We start from the raw sequence: 21,846 nt of genomic DNA on the forward strand, positions 1-21,846 counted from the left end.
ACAGGGCTCTGTCCCCAGAGGCTTGGCAAGCAAAGAGAGTTCTACCAAAGGCAATGCAATCCACCGAGCTACTGGCTTAGTCAGTCAGCCACTGGGATGATTCCCACTTCAGGCTCCTTGCTGCTTAGACTGAAGTGGAGCGCTACTGATGTAGTGCACTGAGCTGCTGGGGGAGTGGGAAGACAGGTGGCCTTGTGTTGCTTAGCAACAGCAAGAGAGTCTTGTCTCTGTCCTGCTTGGCCAGTTAGTAGGTGCGGGCTGTAACACAAGGTTTGAGTGAATTAACATGGGGCAGATATGGTGGACGAGTGGTGAATCCTCTGGGATCAGTCAGGGCTGCAGAGCATCCCTGAAGAAACTGAGAAGTAATTGGGCAATCTAAGGGACTCTTCGCTGCCAGGCTTTCTGTCACTGTGTTCTGATGTAACTAATTAATATGAATAAAAATAGCATCTGTAGTGACAGGAATGAAGATATAAAATACAACCTCTCCGCAAAGGCCTCTCAAACTTGTCCAGCAGATCTCTTGTTTCTCAGTTCTGGGCCCTCCCCACCTGCACTGCCAGTGCCCTTCAATCCTGACCCACAGATCCTTGTGTTTCAGTCCTGTCCCTGCCCTGCAGCCCCTCTGCCGAACTAGAGCTGGGGACTCTTCAGAGTAGAGAATATGGATTGTGCTGATCTATGCCAAATTAGGCAGTAATTTTGCAGTAGGACTACCAAGCCTATTTAATTTTTCACCTAACACATGTAGGAGTTAGACTCCTGTGTCCTGAGGTGAAGAGCTAGTGGATTGGGCCATCCATCCCCTTACTACCACCACCAATGCCCCACACAACTCCTCTTAGTATTTAGTAACATATATTTTGGTTTAACTAATGCAAAGTGCTTAAGAGTGTCTTGCAGAGCAACCTGTGGTTGCTCTCACCTTCTCCTTCAACTAAAGAAATAATGTTTATTGTAGCTCTTCTGATCACAGATGAGTGTCACTGATGCACTTTAAGGAACTGGTAGTAGATGCCAGATTGACAAATTTGGGAGTCTGGAGCTTTCTCTCTGTGTTTGCCCATGTCTCTGCCATCTCCATAACTCTCCAGTAGCCCTGAGGACTATGGCTTGCACTCTTGGATGCTGGGTCCAATCCAGCACTGGTTGGTAGTGAGTGAAAATCACGACTTTCTGGCAGCTGTCCATTAGTCTATGCAAATAGAGGTGGTGGGTTCTCAGTTCAGTTCCTAGTGGACAGGCGTGCACAGCACACGACCTGCCCTCATAATCAACTGACACCTGTGTTGGCAACTTTAGCGTAGTGGCCAAGGACTGAGTGGGAGACTGAACTCTCCTAGAGTTGATCAGGCCTGTGAGCAGTGTGATGGGAGAAAGCTTGCTCTGCCGCTGCCTAAGTTGTAGCTGTTGGCTCAGAAGCCTCCAGATCCCAGGCTTGTCAATCTGGCACCTTCCCCAGCACTAGAAGTGTTTTAAAAAGACTGTACCTTTGAAACTTGGGTCTGCAGAAGGGCTGCATTGTAGCTGCTCGGAGAGAAGCTGAGGTGGTGGAGTTGCCGGTGCTACAGACTGCTTGTAGTTTGACAGCTGTTCCCAGCAGCCCTTGCAAAACTCCAACCTTTTGCCATGTGTCTCCATGGCCTCATTAACCTCTGTCATGCTGCATCTGATGGTTTGCCGATATGTGCTCTGGGCAGCAGAAAAGGGTCCTGTTCATTGGAGCTGTGCTGTACTCTCCCCACTTGGCAGCCAAGACTCGCTGTGTCAGCACTTGTGCCTTGGCAGGATGAGTCAATGCAATGCAAGAGGGCTTAGTGCCATGGCCTGCATTTTCTTCAAGTCTTGGGCTGCTGAGAGGGGAAAGCCAGGGATATGGAGGCTGTGAAGCAAATTCAGGCATAGCATGAGCAGCTGAAACTCCTTCAGTGAGCGTAGTATCCTGGCTTGTCTTGCTGTTGGGGGAGTATAATGGGGAGGAGCATTTTAGCTGACAATAACTAGGAACGTGGCCTTCTAGCACCAGACTTGGGATGGCTGAGCTAGCAAAGTGTCAGATATGCAGAAGACAATGACCCTGCAGTGCGACTGGGGAACGGCATACAGAGTCCTTTGTTTATAGTGCACTGGTCCCAATCCAGCCCCAGATGAGTAGTAACTGAAAGCCTTTACTACCTGACAGCTATTCAGTGGTCTCTGTGGACTGTGTTTGTTGGGTCTCAGTCTGGTGCCTCATGGATGAGTCATCAGAAAATCCACCATCAGACCTGGCACTAATTGGCCTCTTGTTGGCCATCAGTAGTGGCCAAGAGAGACTGCATTGCCTTCTCAGCCTGAGGGTGAGTCCCTCCAGGGGCATGGTGCACTGGCAGGTGGCAGTAAGTGTTTGTGAGGGACACCAGCCCCGGGGGTTGCCCATGCTGCATCTGTTCTGTAGATAAACAGAGGCCATCAGTCTTCAGGGCTCTCAATCTGGCACTGACATCTCCTATCTTGTCAGCCTCCCCACCCCCACCCTTTACTCCGGCAGTGATGCCAGCCTCAACCCCCTGTTTATGTGCTGCTCCCACGACTATTTTTTGTTTCATCGTCCAGGCCTGGACCGATCCAAACGGCCGTTACCACCTTCTCTCTCACATCCCTCGTCAAGGCCCACATCAGTTAACAAAGCTACAAGAAACTAGCCGACTGACAATGGCCCAATAGAGAATGACTTGGGGATAGCTGGTATTTATTTTAAAATATTGTATATATATTCTGACTGGCTGTTTCCTCCCATGTCTTCTGCCCTTTGTATGCTGCTCACTCACTTAGCCTGCCAACTCCATGGGGCAGGGACTGTGTCTGCCTGTGAGTGTAGACAGTACGCAGAACATTGTGGGTGCTGCTGGAATATAAAGAACACGATGCTCGTTCTGTAATAATAATTTCTGTTCAGCAGCTAAACAGGAGACTCTGAATAACCCACTGTTTCAGTCGAGAGATAGGAAACCTCAGTGGCAGCACTAGTTCCTGAGCCTGTTGGGGCCAAACAGGTACATAGTAATTAGGAAACAATTAAATACAAAGCAGATTAAGAAAGAAACAGGTTCCCTGGGGACTCATAGCCAGGTTCCCACTTAGCTCCAAGGAAACCTCTTCAATCTCACTCTCTTTTTCTGTCCCTCATGGGCCACTTTTGATGCTAATGTTCTCAGCTAGGCAGTTCTCAGCACCTCTTGATGATCTGCAAATTGGGGGAGTATTTACTACTTTCTGTGAGACAACAGTGTGAACTGGGATGTAGCCATGTCTCTCTGAGATCTGTTAACCTCATCTTGATGCTCTCACTTCTCTTTGCCTCTCCCTTGCTCCAGCCAAGAGGTGTGGGGAGCTACTTCTCTGCTAGTACCCCATGCCCTTTCCCAGCAACCAAGTGAGATGAGAGCCCTGTCCTTGCCACTCCTTCTGCCAATACTTATAGCTGTCAGTATCAGGAGTGAAACTGGCATGAGCCATGTAAGTTTCACACCTGCCAGAGCAACCCTTCCAATCAACCTTGGTGGCTTGGCAAGCAGGGTAACCCTAATCTTCAGTCTGCAGGGAGGAATCTCATGGCACTCCTGGCACTTCCCTTCAGTTGCTGCTAATGCCAGTAAGTACTGATCCAGTGATGTTGCGGTCATCTGTGGCCATGTTTAGCTCTGGAGACACTGGGTGCTCAGTAAAATGTATATGTGTGTGTCTAGTGTCAGGAGCACCCCGGGAGATCAGTACTTTCACACGTTTATGATATGGTCCTGATCATTCCTGCTGGTTCGCTTAACTTGTTGTTGGTGGGACACATGCTAAAGTGGGCATTGTCTTCTGCTCATCCTCTCGTGTAATTCAGATCACAAGGGAGATGAGGGATGTTGGTTCAGCCACCTTTGTCAGGTTGGTGAATTCTTACCTGATGTCTTTCTTCCTTCTCTGGATTGTGATATTTCTTCACGTTCCCTCTCCTTCTGGGAAAACACAGCCTCTCCGTAATGTCGCTGTCTCTCTAATCTCTCTTTTACCTACCTTGGGGCATTTCGAACAAGCTCATCACAATAGTATCTGGGTGCCACTGTTGATACTTCATAAATGGATGTTGTTGTCTTTCTGCAGATCCCCCCCTTCAGATCTGAAGGTGTCACAAAACACAAAGTTTGTTTCAGGGCTGGCATCAAAGCGTGGTGGTAGTAGCAATTAGATGTGTGCCATCTTGCCCATTGGTACAGAAATGCTGCATGGCCGATGTGACACCCTGGCACCTCCTTATTCACCACTGTCATGTAATTAGGATATGTTTTGTACAAAGTGTGCCTTGTGAGATATCATTCTAAAAGTCTTGAGCTGCTAGATATTAATATCTCATTGGCATGTATGTACTATTGTCGTATGTGAAGTTATGAAGTTTGGCTGTGTATGTGTTACTGAAACATATTGTGAGGTTGAAAACACCCACAAGAAGCCTTTCAGGTACAACAGTAAAAAGGCAAAACAATGTTAATGGCTTATTGAGGAAATGCACACAAGCACAAGGATTACCCTAGGAACTGTGTACAGTAGAAACCTCTCAGAGATAGCACTACACAATGGGAACTATTTGACCCAGGTCACAGCAAAAGAGCTTTCCAGCAAGTGGGAAGAAGATATAAAAGGGGGAAATGACATCATGATGGTACCTCACTCTCCCTACAACAACACACCTGGAAACACCTGAGGAACAAAGACTGAACAGGGGGAAGTAATGATCCCAGGCTAAAGGGATTTCTAGCCTATGTATGAAAACCTGGGAAACCCCAGCTGCAAAGCAAAGGCAGCTTGTGCCTTAAGAATCTGCCAGCCTGCTTATCACTCAGGGTGAGAATTTGCTAATTCATATCTTACCTATCTAGTATGTTAAGATCAGTTTGTGTTGTTAGTTTATTTTCTAGGTAATTTGCTTTAGATCTGTTTGCTATCACCTATAATCACTTAAAATCTATCTTTTTGTAGTTAATAAACTTATTTTATGTTTTATTAAACATGTGCGTTTGACTAAGGTGTCTGGGGAATATCTCAGCTTGGTTATCACAAGTGTGCATGTCCTCTTCACATTGAGGGAGAGGTGGACTGGGTATTAAACCCATATACAGGCCAGATTTGACCAGGCAGGACAGTAGTGCTCTGGGTCCCAGGCTGGGAGGCTAGTGGTTGGAGAACCTGCATGTAATTGCAGCTGGGTGTGTCCCTACCTGTGTGAATGCTGGTGAAAGTGCAAGCTTGGAGGGCTTTGCAGCTTGTCACAGCAGCACAGTGCTGACACAACAGAAAAAGGCAGACAAATAGCGACAAGTTTTTAAAGTGCTTGTTCACAAGAGTGCCTTGTGTTAAAGGAGGATGTTGATATAATAGGCATCACAGAAACCTGCTGGAGTGAGGACAATCAATGGGACACAGTCATTCTGGGGTGTGATTATGTTGGAAAATACATCGGAAGGAGAGAACAGGTCATGCCGGGTGGGGGTGGGAGGCGGAGGGAGTGGCACTATATGTGAAAGAAAATGTAGAATCAAATGAAATAAAAATCTTAAATGAATCCACATGTTCCATAGAATCTCCATGGATAGTAATTCCATGCTCTAATAAGAATATAACAGTAGGGATCTATTTATCAACCACTTGACCAGGACAGTGATAGTGACGATGAAATGCTAAGGGAGATTAGAGAGGCTATCAAAATAAAGAACTCAATAATAGTGGGGGATTTCAATTATCCCCATATTGACTGGGTACATGTCACTTCAGGACAAAATGCAGAGACAAAATTTCTCGATATTTTAAATGACTGCTTCTTGGAGCAGCTGGTACAGGAACCCACAAGGGGAGGGGCAACTCTCGATCTAGTCCTGAGTGGAGCATAGGATCTGGTCCAAGAGGTAACCATAACAGGACTGCTTGAAAATAGTGACCATAATATAATAACATTTAACATTCCTGTGGTGGGAAGAACACCTCAACAGCCCAACACTGTGGCATTTAATTTCAGAGAGGGGAACTATGCAAAAATGAGGAGGTTAGTTAAACAGAAATTAAAAGGTACAGTGAGTAGAGTGAAATCCCTGCAAGCTGCATGGACACTTTTCAAAGACACTGTCATAAATATAAAGGGAAGGTAAACACCTTTAAAATCCCTCCTGGCCAGAGGAAAAATCCTTTCACCTGTAAAGGGTTAAGAAGCTAGGATAACCTCGCTGGCACCTGACCAAAATGACCAATGAGGAGATAAGATACTTTCAAAAGCTGGGGGGAGGGAGAAACAAAGCCTCTCTCTCTGTCTGTGTGATGCTTTTGCCAGGGACAGAACAGGAATGGCGTGTTAGAACTTAGTAAGTAATCTAGCTAGATATGTGTTAGATTATGATTTCTTTAAATGGCTGAGAAAATAAGCTGTGCTGAATGGAATGGATATTCCTGTCTTTGTGTCTTTTTGTAACTTAAGGTTTTGCCTAGAGGGATTCTCTATGTTTTGAACCTAATTACCCTGTAAGGTATTTACCATCCTGATTTTACAGAGGTGATTCTTTTTACCTTTTCTTATATTAAAATTCTTCTTGTAAGAAATGGAATGCTTTTTTCATTGTTCTTAAGATCCAAGGGTTTGGGTCTGTGGTCACCTATGCAAATTGGTGAGGATTTTTATCTAGCCTTCCCCAGGAAGGGGGCTGCAAGGTTTTGGTGAGGATTTTGGGGGAAAAGACTTTCCCAAACAACTCTTTCCCAGTAACTGGTTAAACGTTTGGTGGTGGCAGCGAAAGTCCAAGGGCAAAAGGTAAAATAGTTTGTACCTTGGGGAAGTTTCAACCTAAGCTGGTAGAAGTAAGATTAGGAGGTTTTCATGCAGGTCCCCATATCTGTACCCTAGAGTTCAGAGTGGGGAAGGAACCTTGACAGACACCATAATAGAGGCTCAACTTAAATGTATACCCCAAATTAAAAACCACAGTAAAAGAACTAAAAAAGAGCCACCGTGGCTTAACAACCATGTAAAAGAAGCAGTGAGAGATAAAAAGGCATCTTTTAAAAAGTGGAAGTCAAATCCTAATGAGGTAAATAGAAAGGAGCATAAACACTGCCAAATTAAATGTAAAAGTGTAATAAGAAAAGCCAAAAAGGAGTTTGAAGAACAGCTAGCCAAAAACTCAAAAGGTAATAACAAAATGTTTAAGTACATCAGAAGCAGGAAGCCTGCTAAACAACCAATGGGGCCCCTGGGCGATCGAGATACAAAAGGAGCATTTAAAGACTATAAAGTCATCGCAGAGAAACTAAATGAATTCTTTGCTTCGGTCTTCACGGCTGAGGATGTTAGGGAGATTCCCAAACCTGAGTCATCTTTTGTAGGTGACAAATCTGAGGAACTGTCACAGATTGAAGTGTCACTAGAGGAGGTTTTGGAATTAACTGAGAAACTGAACAGTAACATGTCACCAGGATCAGATGGCATTCACCCAAGAGTTCTGAAAGAACTCAAATGTGAAATTGTGGAACAATTAACTATGGTTTGTAACCTGTCCTTTAAATCAGCTACTGAACCCAATGACTGGAAGATAGTTAATGTAACGCCAATATTTAAGAAAGGCTCTAGAGGAGATCCTGGCAATTACAGACTGGTAAGTCTAACGTCAGTACCGGGCAAATTAGTTGAAACAATAGTAAAGAATAAAATTGTCAGACACATAGACGAACATAAATTGTTGCGCAAAAGTCAACATAGTTTCTGTAAAGGGAGATCAGGTGTTACTAATCTATTAGAGTTCTTTGAGGGGGGTCAACAAACATGTGGACAAGGGGGATCCAGTGGACATAGTGTACTTAGATTTCTAGAAAGCCTTTGACAAGGTCCCTCACCAAAGGCTCTTACGTAAATTAAGTTGTCATGGGATAAGAGGGAAGATCCTTTCATGGATTGAGAACTGGTTAAAAGATGGGGAACAAAGGGTAGGAATAAATGGTAAATTTTCAGAATGGAGAGGGATAACTAGTGGTGTTTCCCAAAGGTCAGTCCTAGGACAAATCCTATTCAACTTATTCATAAATGATCTGGAGAAAGGGGTAAACAGTGAGGTGGCAAAGTTTGCAGATGATACTAAACTGCTCAAGATAGTTAAGACCAAAGCAGGCTGTGAAGAAATTCAAAAAGATCTCACAAAACTAAGTGATTGGGCAACAAAATGACAAATGAAATTTAGTGTGGATAAATGTAAAGTAATGCACATTGGAAAAAATAACCCCAACCATACATACAATATGATGGGAGCTAATTTAGCTACAACTAATCGGGAAAGATCTTGGATCGTTGTGGATAGTTCTCTGAAGACATCCACGCAGTGTGCAGTGGCAGTCAAAAAAGCAAACGGGATGTTAGGAATCATTAAAAAAGGGAGAGAGAATAAGATGGAGAATATCTTATTGCCCTTATATAAATCCATGGTATGCCCATATCTTGAATACTGCATACAGATGTGGTCCCCTTGTCTCAAAAAAGATATACTGGCATTAGAAAAGGTTCAGAAAAGGGCAACTAAAATGAGGGGTTTGGAACGGGTCCCGTATGAGGAGAGATTAAAGAAGCTAGGACTTTTCAGCTTGGAAAAGAGGAGACTAAGGGGGGATATGATAGAGGTATATAAAATCATGAGTAGTGTGGAGAAAGTGAATAAGGAAAAGTTATTTACTTGTTCCCATAATATAAGAACTAGGGGCCACCAAATGAAATTAATGGGCAGCAGGTTTAAAACAAATAAAAGGAAGTTCTTCTTCACTCAGGGCACAGTCAACCTGTGGAACTCCTTGCCTGAGGAGGTTGTGAAGGCTAGGACTATAACAGGGTTTAAAAGAGAACTGGATACATTCATGGAGGTTAAGTCCATTAATGGCTATTAGCCAGGATGGGTAAGGAATGGTGTGTCTAGCCTCTGTTTGTCAGAGGTGGAGATGGATGGCAGGAGAGAGATCACTAGATCATTACCTGTTAGGTTCACTCCCTCTGGGGCACCTGGCATTGGCCACTGTCGGTGGACAGGATGCTGGGCTGGATGGACCTTTGGTCTGACCCAGCATGGCCATTCTTATGTTCTTAGTGTGAGAGGAAGCCCGGGCTGGTGGGTCAGAGAGCTCAGTGGTACTCCAGTTCCAGGTGGCACCCCAGCGGGAACCCATCACAGTCGACAGGCTTGAATAGGACAAATATCCCATGATCCATGAGTTTAGTAAAATGTGGGTGCTGAGGACATGGATGTCGTCATATGTTAATGGGGGGGGCAGTGGAAGATGAGGAGGGACGGGATCTGCACTTAGGAAGTCTCTGGACATATTTAGAATCTGTCCATGAATTAACTGTGTTGGCTTCAGAATTGCTTTGTCAGGGAAAAATCATTTGGGGAGGTTAATTACCTTTGAGAGCAGAATTGGGATGTTGTCCTCAGTCAAGCTGCTGGTTATTGGACCTGGGCAATTAGTTGGAAGCTTCCACCTTCTGCTGTCACTATATGAAATACAGAGCTCTTGCTCCTGGGAGGCTATTTCTGGAATCTGTAGTGTTTGCCTCTTGAATGAGGGAGGCATTTATAAAGAGGACATTGGCAATTTGGTGTAGTGGCCAGATTTCCGGAGCCTCCTGTCTCTGGAAGGAAGAGGGAAATGTGTGTAAAGATGGCTTAAGACTTGCAGATGGTTCAGGCTGGAGAAGGAGCCCATGTCTATGATAAGTTTTCGTGATTCTGTAACAGTTGGAAGTTTAAAGACTGAAGCTTTACCTGCACCTGCTAAGGGACGTTCCAAGGAGCTCTCCATGGTGCTGCTCCAGAACAGCTCTGTTAAGGAATCCATGATGCACCATCCCCTTGCAGCTTCATGAGCATATGATCCTTCCACAGATATCCCCTGCCAGTGTATCTCCTCTATTAGCTGAAGGTACCCTCTCTACGGTGTGAGGTGAGTTGAGTTGAGTCTCCGTGGCCCATGTCAGCTGCTGAGGAGGGAGTTGGTGTGGTCATGTGAGAACATTACAGAAAAAACCTGTTTGTGGTGAACTGATCTGCGAACCTCAAATTAATTTTCCGTGAGACCAAACTGCCTTTGGATGGTGAACTGGCTTGGAAGCAGTGACAGAGAGGGCAAAAAGCATTATATCCCATCCCCATTATGTCTTCTCTTCATCATCAGTGAGTGCTGTCGCATGGCCAGCTCCAATGTAGAATGGCCAGCTGGTGGTTTGAGGACTCTGTGTGGGTGTGAGTGCTACAGTCTAGTGAACCACCTGCCAACGTGGGAAATATTAGAACTTTACACTGAAAATGTAACAGATGCTAAAATAAATCCTATAATAAGATACTCCTCCCCCCTTTCAGTCTCATCAATGGACTTACCCATTATGTGATTGTTACTTTGGTCTTGAACTCTTAAGTGCTAGAGATATCAATCCAGTCAGGTTGTGGGCTTAGCTGAACATTCTTATGCACTTCAAGGTGTTTTGTTCAGAGAAAAGGTCTGTTCCATTGACACTTCCTGGGAGGAGAGGAGGAAGGTGAGAGGCAGTAAATAGCACCTCATTTAGTCTGCACCTGGCTTCCTAGTCCTGCACCCTCATGTCTGAACTGGTCATTGGACATCATTCCAGCAGTAGGAATCTAGGAGCAGGTTGTGAACATGTCACTCACACACTGGATCATTCAGCCATCTGAAACTGTCTGATTTGTTGATTATCTGCAGGCTCGTTTGTGATTTTCTCTTTCTTTTTCCCCATACCCTCATGGGGCTGTGTCTCACACGCGTTCTTGCTTCTCGCCTCCAGGTGGGGCTGTTCCTTCACTGTTGGATCACAGACTGTTGGTAGCTTTGTTTCCTTACAGCTTCTTAAAGGTAAATAATAGCCAGAGGAAATTTGAGGAACATCTAGCCAAATGTAGGAATGGAAGCACTAAGACATTCTTGAAGGACAAGCTGCAGAAAGCCTGTGCGTGAATCCATGGATCCTTTTGTAACTCCTGCATGTAAAGGGAGCAATCAGAGTGAAGAAAAAGGTGTTTATTACTATTGTTGTTTTTGTATTTTGACAGCACCTAGAGACCCCATCTGAGATAAGGATCCCATTGTACTAAGTGATGTACATACTTTGGGAGATTGTTCCTGCCCTGAAAAAGACCGCTGTTGAGCTTCATTTCTTTACCTTGGTTTTCACCCCAGAGTAGGAGGGTGCAAATATATTTTCTGGTTTATTCAAGGAGTGACTGTCCAAGATAGGGGCATCAAAAACAAGACAGATGATGCAACTACCTGAGAAATTAAATTACAGTCCGTGACTATGGGCCTGTTCCACTGACATCAGTGGGCTTTGGATCAGGCCCCAGGAACAGATGGCATCTGTCTGAAGGAACTGAGGGCCCAAATGGCTGAACTCCTGGCAGCGTGTGGCTTATTTAAAATCAGCTATTAAAACAAAAGACCCAGAGGGTGGCCAGTGGTGTATCCATCTGTGGGTGTATTCGGCCTTTGCAGTCCCTGGTGGGGCCCTCACTGTCCTATGACATCCTGCTCTGAGGAAAAGAGCAGCAAATATGGGTCCTCCAAGCAAACCTAGAGTGGACTTTCCAGAGCAGCCATTTTGGAAAACAGAGACCTGGTCCTCCAAGGGCTAAAGGCATTAGCAACAGTCAATCAACAAGAGTTGCCTGGCCTTAGCAAGTCAGTTCCTGGCTCGGAGCAGAGGGTGGTGCTCTCGGGCCAAAGGAGCCTGGCAGGTAGCCAGAGTTTATGGCTAGCTGAACTTACACTGATATTGCAAAGGGAGAAGGGCCTGAGGATGTTGGCCAGTGGAGGGGATGGAGACAAATGGGCCCAGCAGGAAGAGGCCCAGTGAGTTGTCAGTAAAGGATTGAGGTGAGTAGCACGTGGCTGCTGTTGATTGGGTCCCTGGATTGGAACCTGGAGTCGTGAGTGGGTTTGGGTTCCCCTACCACCACAGGAAAAGTGGCATAAACTGGAAAAGGGGGCAGAGCTTATTTCGGAGCCCAAACAAAGGGCTGAATTTAAAGGGCCCAGAGCTGAGGCTGAAGACCCTACCAAGGGCAAAGGGACTGTTTGTCTATTGGACTCTTTAGAACCCTGGAAGGGGTTCACTTGACCTCTGTGGCTTGGCCTGAGGGCCAAGCCACTGAAGACCCACCAAAGACAGTTGGCAACCTGCAGGAGCACTAGGGGGGAGAAAAGGACTCTGGTACTGCATGCCGTTGCTCAGAGGTGCTCAGGAGGTGAGGGCCCATTTACACCATCTTAAAACTAGAAACCAAAGTTGGCTTGAGAATTGTAAACCCAAGAGTTTTAGGGATCTGGGGCAAAAACTGGGGATTGGTCCTGCTTTGAGCAGGGGGTTGGACTAGATGACCTCCTGAGGTCCCTTCCAACCTTGATATTCTATGATTCCATGATTTCAGGCTGGGAACAATAGCTAAGAGAATCATAAAGATAGCTGGGGCAAATCAGTGCTGGTAAGGGTAAGTCATGCTTCTCAAGGCTGTATTTATTTGTTTTTTGTTTTATCTTGAGTTCATAAAAATGTACCTGCCCTGAACTCAGTGTATGCTCCAAAAGCTACCAATGTCAGCTTGCAATAATAACTCCCCACTAATATCTACAGACCCCACTTCCAACACTCCACCACCCAAGGAAAAGCTTGGGAAAACAGATAGGCCTTGGAACGTGACCTGATGGTCAGCAAGGTTGAGATTTGTCAGAGTGATAGGGGAAACAACTTACAGATTCAAGGGTCCTGAATTGAGAGCACCCACGTGCTCCTGACATTGAAACTGAGAGACTGTCGCCTTGAATGTTCCAGCTGACCTGAAGCACAAAGAGAGAGGCGGGTCTCTTGGCTGTGCAGGACCCAAACCGTAAAAGACTCCGTAGGCTACTTCCAGCACCTTGAGCTGCAAAGCAAAAGTCAGTCTTCTTGTCAGCTGGGGATGAAGGAAAGCCCTGCTGGTCACTGGATGTCCTGAATCAGCGGAGGATGCAAAAAATCTCCTATGGTTGTGTGACTTATTCACAAGGGTGGGTGAGCCTTCTCAGCCACGAGGTGAGATATCCCTTCTACCTACCCCCAGCATCTCCTCCAGAGGTGAGCATCTTTGAAAGAGTTAAAGGGGAACCAACAACCCTAATTCCTTCCGATTTTCCTTTTCAATTTGTGCCACTGTTCAATATATTTATTAACCATCTGGAAAAGGAGGCAAAGTGACAAAATGATTTACCTTAGTCAAGACTAGGGAGGCCTGTGAAGACTTAAAGACAATGAAGGAATTGATCAACCTGATGCCAGATTAAAATCACTGTAGATAAGAGACAGGTTGTGCACATTGGAAAGGTTCAGTTAAGTTGTTTGTGCGCACATTGGGCTCCCAGGAAAAAGCACTGACTACCCAAGTGCCACTAAGAAGGTGGGAGTGGCCAGAAAAACAAGGAGGAGATGTACGTTATGCTGGATGTCAGAGGCTTTTGATAATGATTATCATCAAATGCACATAATCTACTGAGGGCTGTGGTGTCAGCCAGCATGACTGTGGTTGATGGTGACGTGGCAGGCACCATGCAGTGAAGTTTCCAGATCTGGCTCAATCCTGCAAATCCAGGAATCTCTAGGACAGCCCTTGGGTGGTGCAAGGAAAGGTCAGGGTGTGTACCCCTTTGTGTGTCCATGGAGAGTTTGAGAGCATGGTGTGCTGAGGTGGTTTTGTCTATCCTGGGGACGAGGCTTACAAACATGCAGTGCTACCTTTGAATATAATGCGTGATTGAAGGAAGGCCAGACCTCTGTGGGACTGACGTTGCACAAGAAGTCAAACCGCTCTGTGCTCAGGATTTGGCACTGAGATGATGTCCCCTGGATAATGGGGATGTATAAATGCTGGAGACAAGGCTGGCATTGGATGTTGGGATATTCTGAGTACCAGGGGCCAGGCTAGCATCGGATATCAGGGATAAATGCTGTAGACTTGCTATGCTAAACCAGTGACCTTATCAGATTCTCCCCAAAGTGCGTATGATAAAGGAATGTGCTGGAGGGTAACACACAATTATCTTACCTGTCAAACCAGTGTCTTCATTTAGCCTGTTATGTCAGTGCCCAGGGAATAGCTGTAATGGGCAGTGACTTACAGACACTTCTCTAGGTTGGCATGTATGTTGAAGGTGTCTTAGTGGGTCCTAGGCAGGCGCTGGGGGCTAATGTGGGAGCCACGTTGTTTGCACACTGGAGTGAAAGGCCTGTCCTGAGGGAAGTCTCCTTCGTTTCCATCCATTGAGCACCACGGGTGGGGAGGGATTTTGTCTGCACCAGGCAGAGTGAGAGTCCAGGGGCTGGGATGAAGGAGTCTGTGCTGCTCTGAGCTACAGCAGCTGCTGACTTAGTTCAGGGACAAAACAAAATGGAGAGTTCACGACCAGCTGTGGTGGCCCCTTTTAATGAATAAGGGAATTGTTTGGGTGACCAGTCTAGAAGGGTTTTGGTGTAAGTAAATGTGTGCATGTGAGCATCCGGACAAATGTTTGTGTGCCTTTGTACATGTGTCTGTGGGCTCTAGTGTGTGTTAATATGTGGGTCTGTATGTTCCTGTTGAAATAGCCATTTACAATCAGAATCCCAGCTGCCAAACCAGCCATGGGGCGACCCTTTCCCAGTAGGAGTGAATCCAAGATGGCAGCCAGCTTCCTTGGAACCCTGGGAAAACCTGTCTTTGGGCCCATGTTGCTGCAGCCCTTTGACAGCCCTGTCTCTGTGGCTGCAAATTCTGCTGATGGAAGCTGCTCTGCCTGCTGCACCGGCTCCCTCCTCCACAGCTGTATCGCCCAGACAGGGCTGACACCAGAAACAACTTGTTTTTGTCAGTACGCTGAGCTGATGTGACTTGGAAGTGACCCCCGGGGAGCAGAGAAACACAGCAACAAGGGTCATCTCTACAGAGGCTCTGCGCTGGTCATAGCCGCATTTTAATGATCGACTTGCACACCCAGAGAGCTTCCTGAGTTATCCCCCTTACCTCAGATCTATTTACTGTCTTGCCAGCTTTGCTGAATTTCAAAGTGCATTGAAAGGGGTCACTGACAAAGATATCTTAAAAAATAATGGTAAAGTAACTTTTCTTTATAATTACTGGCCCCGGGGCTTGAATTTGAAAATTGATTTATTGTTGTGGGGTTGCACAGGAATAGCTGTACGTGCTGGTTTGTTGTATGCTCAAGGGCATCAAGCCCCACAGGCTGGTTTGTTTATTGTCGGGTGCTGGGCTCCACACACAGCTTCTATTGTAGGTTTGCCTGCATGTACCCACTGTTATTATCATTGAGCTCTGTGCTCTGCAGGCTGGATGTTTATTGTAGGGTTGCACTGGGCTTTGCAAACTGGTTTGTGATTGTGGGTTGCTCTGAGAGGAGATTTTTGGAAGCTGTGCTTTCACTGCTGGGATATGTCCACTGTGCCCGCTGCAAGGTAATAGGGATTTCCACAGCCCAACAAGAGGTGACTTGCATGCCCACTGCCCATCACCCTCCTTATTCCTCTGTCTCCCTTCTCCTCCCCATGTTCAGTGCAGCCTCCTCACTCCTGGTTCTTGCATTGGCGTTGGCTTCGGCTTGGCAAAGTCTGCTTCGAGAGTTATTTGCTGTCAGTGCAGGAAGCAGTGATCCCTGACCAAGGGACAACACTAATGAAACCTGGCTTTGGAACTGGGGGAACTGAGAAAGGGGTCTGAGCTGTCTCCTCACACACTGCAGGGCTGGTGTCAGCTATAACTGTCTCCTCCATAGAGGACCCCTCATCACAGTGAGCCCCGTGCCCCTCTTTGCAGTGCTATAACAGCCTACGTGCTCAGAGAGGAGAGGTTTCTGCAGCCTGACAAATTCCAGGGGCTTCCTGGCTGAACACTCCTCCTGTTCCCCAGAGCAAAACCAGCAGCCTGCCTCTTGGTATGTCTACACCAAAATAAAAGACCCATGGCACGGCCGCAGCTGGTCTGGGTCAGCTGACTTGGGCTCGGGCTTCAGGGCTGTAAAATTGCTGTATAGATGTCCGGGCTTGGGTGGAAGCCTGGGCTCTGGGACCCTCCTGCCTCACAGGTTCCCATAGCTCGGGCTCCAGCCCGAGTTCGAATGTCTACGCAGCCGTTTTACAGCCTGAGTCAGCTGTAATTGATGAATTGCTGTGTAGATGTACTGTCTGAGGTCAGTGTCAATCAGATTCATCCATGGCTTTCTTTGTTCTTTAGTGACGTCTCTGGGTGGGGACTAGTCTGGACCAGGAGGAGCGGGGAGGTGGTTTTTTGTTTTTTTTGTTTTTCAGTTTGGTGTGTAGGAAAGTAAGAAGCTGCCAACGCTGGCTAGAGCCAAACACTGTGCAAGCTTCCTGCACGCAGCTCTGTTGGTGCCCCTCAATTGACCTGCACTCCTCCAATTCCAGCCCAGCCTGCTTCCCAGCCGTGCTGATACATCTCCCCATCCTATTTCAGTGCTGCTGCCTCTGAATTCTGACCTGCACCCCTTCCATTTTAGCCCTGACCCAAGCTCTGCTAATGTCCCTCAATCCTGACATGCCCTGTGGACCCCCATCCTATTCCAGCCTTGTCCCTCAACTCTGCACCTGAGTCTGGACCTGCAGCACACCTTGCAGGTACAGTATTCCCAGCGCAGATGGCCAATTGTATAGTGGTTTTTCCTAATGCGGTCATTAGGAACTAGGCTACGACCCACCAAATTCTTTATTTTCACTTGGGATCAGAGCCCGTGTTTCCTGAGGTGAAAGGAAAATTCGGCACCTGTTCATCTGGAGCTGCCCTCCTCCTCTCCCTCACCGAGTGTGAGTCTCCCAGGCTACAGGTTATTACGCTCACAGCACACGTGTCCAAGCTGACAGATCAAAGCTCCTTTTCTTGAGCAGAATTCCGAGCATTGCCTGTATCCGTACTAACCCTAAGGGAAGAGTGCCACCTACTGGATCACCAGCACCACTCTCTGCAGCATCCTGGGTTCTCCTGAGGGTCTCTCATCTGAGAAATGTCAGACTTCAGCTTGCTTAGCATGGTGAAATCTGATGAAGCCATGGCTCAAAAAACTGATTTTTTTTTAAACCACCCTGGAAGCCCATTATATTTCCTATTATTATTATTTAAGTCTAATGCAAGCAAGTGCTTTTTTGCAGAAAATTATTTAAAAAAACCACAGCACACGCTCCTTTTGTGGTGAGACTTTTTCATTTACTTTAAAAAAATATAATTGTGGGACAGACATATGTGCAGTTAATGAAAGAAAGTTCCTTAAATATATAAATACACTGTTGACTGCTTATAATTGTGGGACATATGTGCAGATAATTAAAGAAGAACCAGTGCACAGACTTGGCCACTCCCCGCACAACCGCCACCCTTATGACAGGTGCCCACCACCACCCTTTCCTCACCCGCATTGCTCAACAAATTTCATCTGAAGTTAGAAAATGAATTCTCAGTCACAACATGCCGAGTAATTAACTGCACTGTAATTCCAATGTGCAGTGCTGTCACCCACCATCGGGAGGGGTGGGGAAGGCGCTGGTATTTTGTTGATGATTGAACATTTATTTTCCTCATCATTTTGACACCAGAGGTAATTGCTATTCCTGATATATTCTCTCTCTACCATTACAAAGCACCTGTTAGGGACAAATTAATTATGAAGACTCTCGTTATGGCAGATTAATAGGTCTGTGGAGGAGATTTCTTTCCTTTCCTTCTTCTTTTGGGCAACTGGATACTAAAATCTAACAGCTCCCAGATAGCCGTTAATAGCATGTGTTGTCTGTATGAGCCAACAAAATGTTGTTGCAGATGGGGATTTACAAAAATAAGGACAGCAAATATAATGGGTTTCCAGGGTTGTTTTTACTGATTAGTTCTTTGTTTGGATTTTTTTTTCTTTTTCTTTTTTGTGCTGTGTTCTTCTCAGATCTTGTATGCTAAGCAGGCTCAGGTCTGGTCATGTCATATGGGTGGTCAGTGCCCAAAGAAATCCCAGGGTCTGCAGTAAGCCATAGAGATGGTTCAGTGTTTTCTGAGTCATTACTGACCGTAGGCCCCAGAGTGGTGTAAGGGAGTGCTGTGCTTCTGGAGTTGCTGTTTCTTTGCATGAGATGTAAAGTGCAGTCCTGACTACTTTATGACCGTACAGGTTCCATGTAAGATTAATTAGGTGTGTTGGATCTTGTGTCTTGGTCAGATTTTTAATTTGGGCTAATTATATGCTGTCTCCTTACATTCCTCCTGAAGTTTCAAAACTGGATACAATTTTTCACTTGCTGGGCCAAACTATTGTTAGTGTGTTCTGCTAAGCAGCTGTTGCATACTACCCCAGAGGTGACTGCATTCCTCTTGTGGAAGTGATTTCTCTCTGAGTGTATGTAATATATACACACACACACATAATAATATGTGATTCTGTCTCCATGTCGCTGTTGTGTTTAATAAAAGTTTGAAAGAATGTGTCTTTGAGATATCTGCTCTACTCATGAATGTGCTTGCGTTTAACTGCTCACCTAACTTGTGCACACTGTTACCGTGATTGTGCACAAGAATTGAGTCATTGTGCTTTCAAAGGACCAGTTAGTTAGACGTGCACCTCATTAGTGTGTGTGCATGTGGTCCTTCCTGCCTAGTGCTAATAAATGTCAAGTCATCTGCATATGCATACATATACTTGAGCATAGTGTAACAAAGCGGAGAATGGGCATACTGTAGGTATTTAAGGAGAAGATGTAATCTTAAGTACGATCCTCATCAAACTGATGAGGTTCTTAGCTCTGCACCCTTGTCTCTAGCCTCACTCCAGCTACCAGGTAGGAGTAACTTGGCAGTAGCAGAGCTCTCCTTGATGCAAGATCTGCATCTCCTTGTGCTTATACATGCAACACTGTGCACCTGCCATGGGCAGAATCAAGCCCTCTGTGCTAATTATGGTGCAGCCTTTCATGCAGTGCACTTTGACCAGAGCAGGGAGGCTGCAATGTTTGCCAATGATAAAACCCAAGGAGAGTCCAATGTTTACTCCTTTTCCATTCTCCCTCACTATAGTGGACAATGTTGTCACTGTGACTTCATCCATCTTAGTGGTTTCTCTATGGAATTCATGCATGTTGTACCAGTCAATGTATAGGACAAGAGGATGAATCTGAGACTTCAACTAGTGTCTCCTATGTGGTACAGTATAGCGTTACCTCGAGACTACTAACTCCTGACAGACTTCTCTTCATCTATTCTGCTTCATGGTACTTCTCTTGTTTAGTGCAAATTCTCTGAGATTCTTTGTGGAATGAAGATTTCTTCTTTGTGGAAGTTCACAGTGGTTACGTTTTGCCAACGAGGGCTTATTGTGTTGAGCTGTCTCTTTGGAGTGTCTTTGTGATAGTTGTTAGGATTATCTTTCCAGCAGTTGGAGATGGTTGCCTCCTGGCCTGTGTGTGTTTATGATGGTTGGTTACATCTTGAACAGTATCACCATGTGCTTATACTCTCAAGGCTCTGCAAAACTCAGGCTTTTTTTAATGTCTTGACCAGTGTAGAGTTTGGTTGTCTCTGGTCCAGTTTGTTGATTGTCTCATGGCTGATCTCTATACTCCAGAATCTATTGGTGATATTCTCTCTTCTCTGATGTTTCGAAGTACCGGTTCTTGTCCAAGAGACCTGCCAGGCCTTTCTCTGTCACTCTTGATGATGGTATGATGAGTCTTGACTTTTGCTCCACGTGAGACTCTGATGAAAATCTCTGGATTAATGGATGTTGTAGTAAACTGTGGTGAATGTTGCTGGATTGCAGCTTTGAAAACCTCTGTTCAGTGGATAAACAATTACAACATGGGAAGAAGTAGGGCAAGCATCTCCTAACTTGCCCCATCAAGATGCCTCCGCTCTTCCCTCTCTAGTGATAGTCATCTCTGGTAGTGAGAAGAAAGTTCCATCTCTGTGGTCTTCAGTCCTGGCCTTTGCTCTGAGATGCCCCAGAAGGTCAATTATGGTGGTGTTTTTGCGATGGAGGCATCTCGCCACTATAGATTAGGTCGAAACCCACCAGATCATTTCCTAGGCTACTGAGCAGCCATTAGATAGCAACAACTTTTGGCCCATTTTGTCCAGGGCTTGATTGGCGATCTAAAGGTGAAGGCTTTATATCCCCTTACTAATCGTGTGAGCTTGCACAGTTCCCCAAACATTGGTGTTTTTTCAGGAGACAGCCCTCTGCCTCAGAAACAGAACAAGTAATGACGATGGGTCTGCCATGTATAGAGACACCAAATCTTCTTGAGGTCAGAATTGGACAAGACATATGATAGCTTTAATGGCTAGTGAATTTGAGGCTCCTATAGTGTGTTTGGCATTTACAAATGCAGCAGGCCTAGATCTTGGAGGTTCACTCACCTCGAACATGGTGTGGGTGAGAAAAGTCAACACTTGGCAATTGAAAGGGGAAAATGGTTAATCCATAAAGATATACAGGGAGAATATAAATTCTATCCCCTTCATGGTTCAGCTGATCCAAGTCAAAGCGCTGCGAAAGTAGGCTTGATCTGTTTCATTGTGGTCACAGCAGTGATAGGACAGTGGGATCACAGTATAGCTGTGGGGATCGTTTCTATGTGGTGCTGGGTGGGGGAGGTGAAAACACATCAGCACCACAGTGGAAGCAACGTGGTCTACTGTGCACAGTGACTGTTAAACATGGAGCACTCCCCCTACCTCTGCCCAGGATGCTACTTCAATCATCCAGGTCAAATGTTCTTAGAAGTAAAATGATTTATAGGTAGCTGCTATCTCATGGACTCAACTTGAGATCTGAAATCATGCTGGGTTCTCTCTGGCTTCTGCATCACCATCACTGATAAAGATTGTGTGTGGCAAATGCTGCCCTTAGTGACACTGGGTAACTCTGCTGTCTCCAGATTCTGCTTTCATTTACACCTGTGCAACCTTCATGTCTTCAGTGGGAATGCAAGGGTGCAACTGAGGGCGGAATCTGATCTTGTAATTGCAATGTAATGATTCTGCAGATGATGTGTGAGTCAGAATAGATATCAGCTAACTCTCCAGGAACTGTCTCATCTCTATGGGTCTAAGAATAGAGATCGCTCCATCTCCCATAGCTGTGCGGCTTCTGCAGGGCTAATAGACTCCAGCTTCCTTTCCCTTTGCTGGGCTGGCTCTGCAGAGCTAGCAGAAGCAAGAAGCTGGGGAAACTTACTTACTTTTGTCATTGATGTCAGCAACTCTGATGCTGGGCAAGGAACAGCTCTGCTGTGGAAGAAGGAGCCTTTTTTTTTTTTTTTTTTTAAACATAGTTGCTTTTAAAAGTAGGATTGTACCTTAGTGGTCACAACTTTCTTACTGCCACTGGCACCAGTGCCACTTACCACTAAGACACAATGCTATAACTATAGCTACAATTTTGTAAAATGGCAGTCTGATCCCATTGTTGTCTCTCCTGGCCCCCTACTTAATCTAATGTAATCTGACTGTGGCATTTCTAACATACTCATGTCTGTAGTATCTGGGCACCCTGGTAACGAATGTATTGAAAGCAGAAGATGGGGAACAGGATGCTATTTCTGAAACATTTCCGAAAGCTCAGAGCTTCCCCTAAGGAGGAGACAATAATAGGGGAAAGGAATTTGTTCCCCCCTCCAGTTTGGTAAATGAGCATTTCATTGGGACATTGAGAGCTCCAGCATGACCACTCTGGAAGCCTTAGGTTGGCCTTCTGGCTTTCAGCTGCTGAGGCAGTGGC

General features: G+C 45.7%; 1 protein-coding gene across 3 annotated transcripts in view; it reads left to right on the plus strand.

The window, feature by feature from the left end:
• The window catches only part of ADCK1 (aarF domain containing kinase 1), a 142,072-nt gene that overhangs the window by 17,227 nt on the left and 102,999 nt on the right, over positions 1 to 21,846 (plus strand). The gene's annotated exons all lie outside the window — the stretch shown is intronic.

Source organism: Lepidochelys kempii, chromosome 6 (genome assembly GCF_965140285.1).
Source record: "Lepidochelys kempii isolate rLepKem1 chromosome 6, rLepKem1.hap1, whole genome shotgun sequence".
Taxonomy (NCBI): Eukaryota; Metazoa; Chordata; order Testudines; family Cheloniidae; genus Lepidochelys; species Lepidochelys kempii.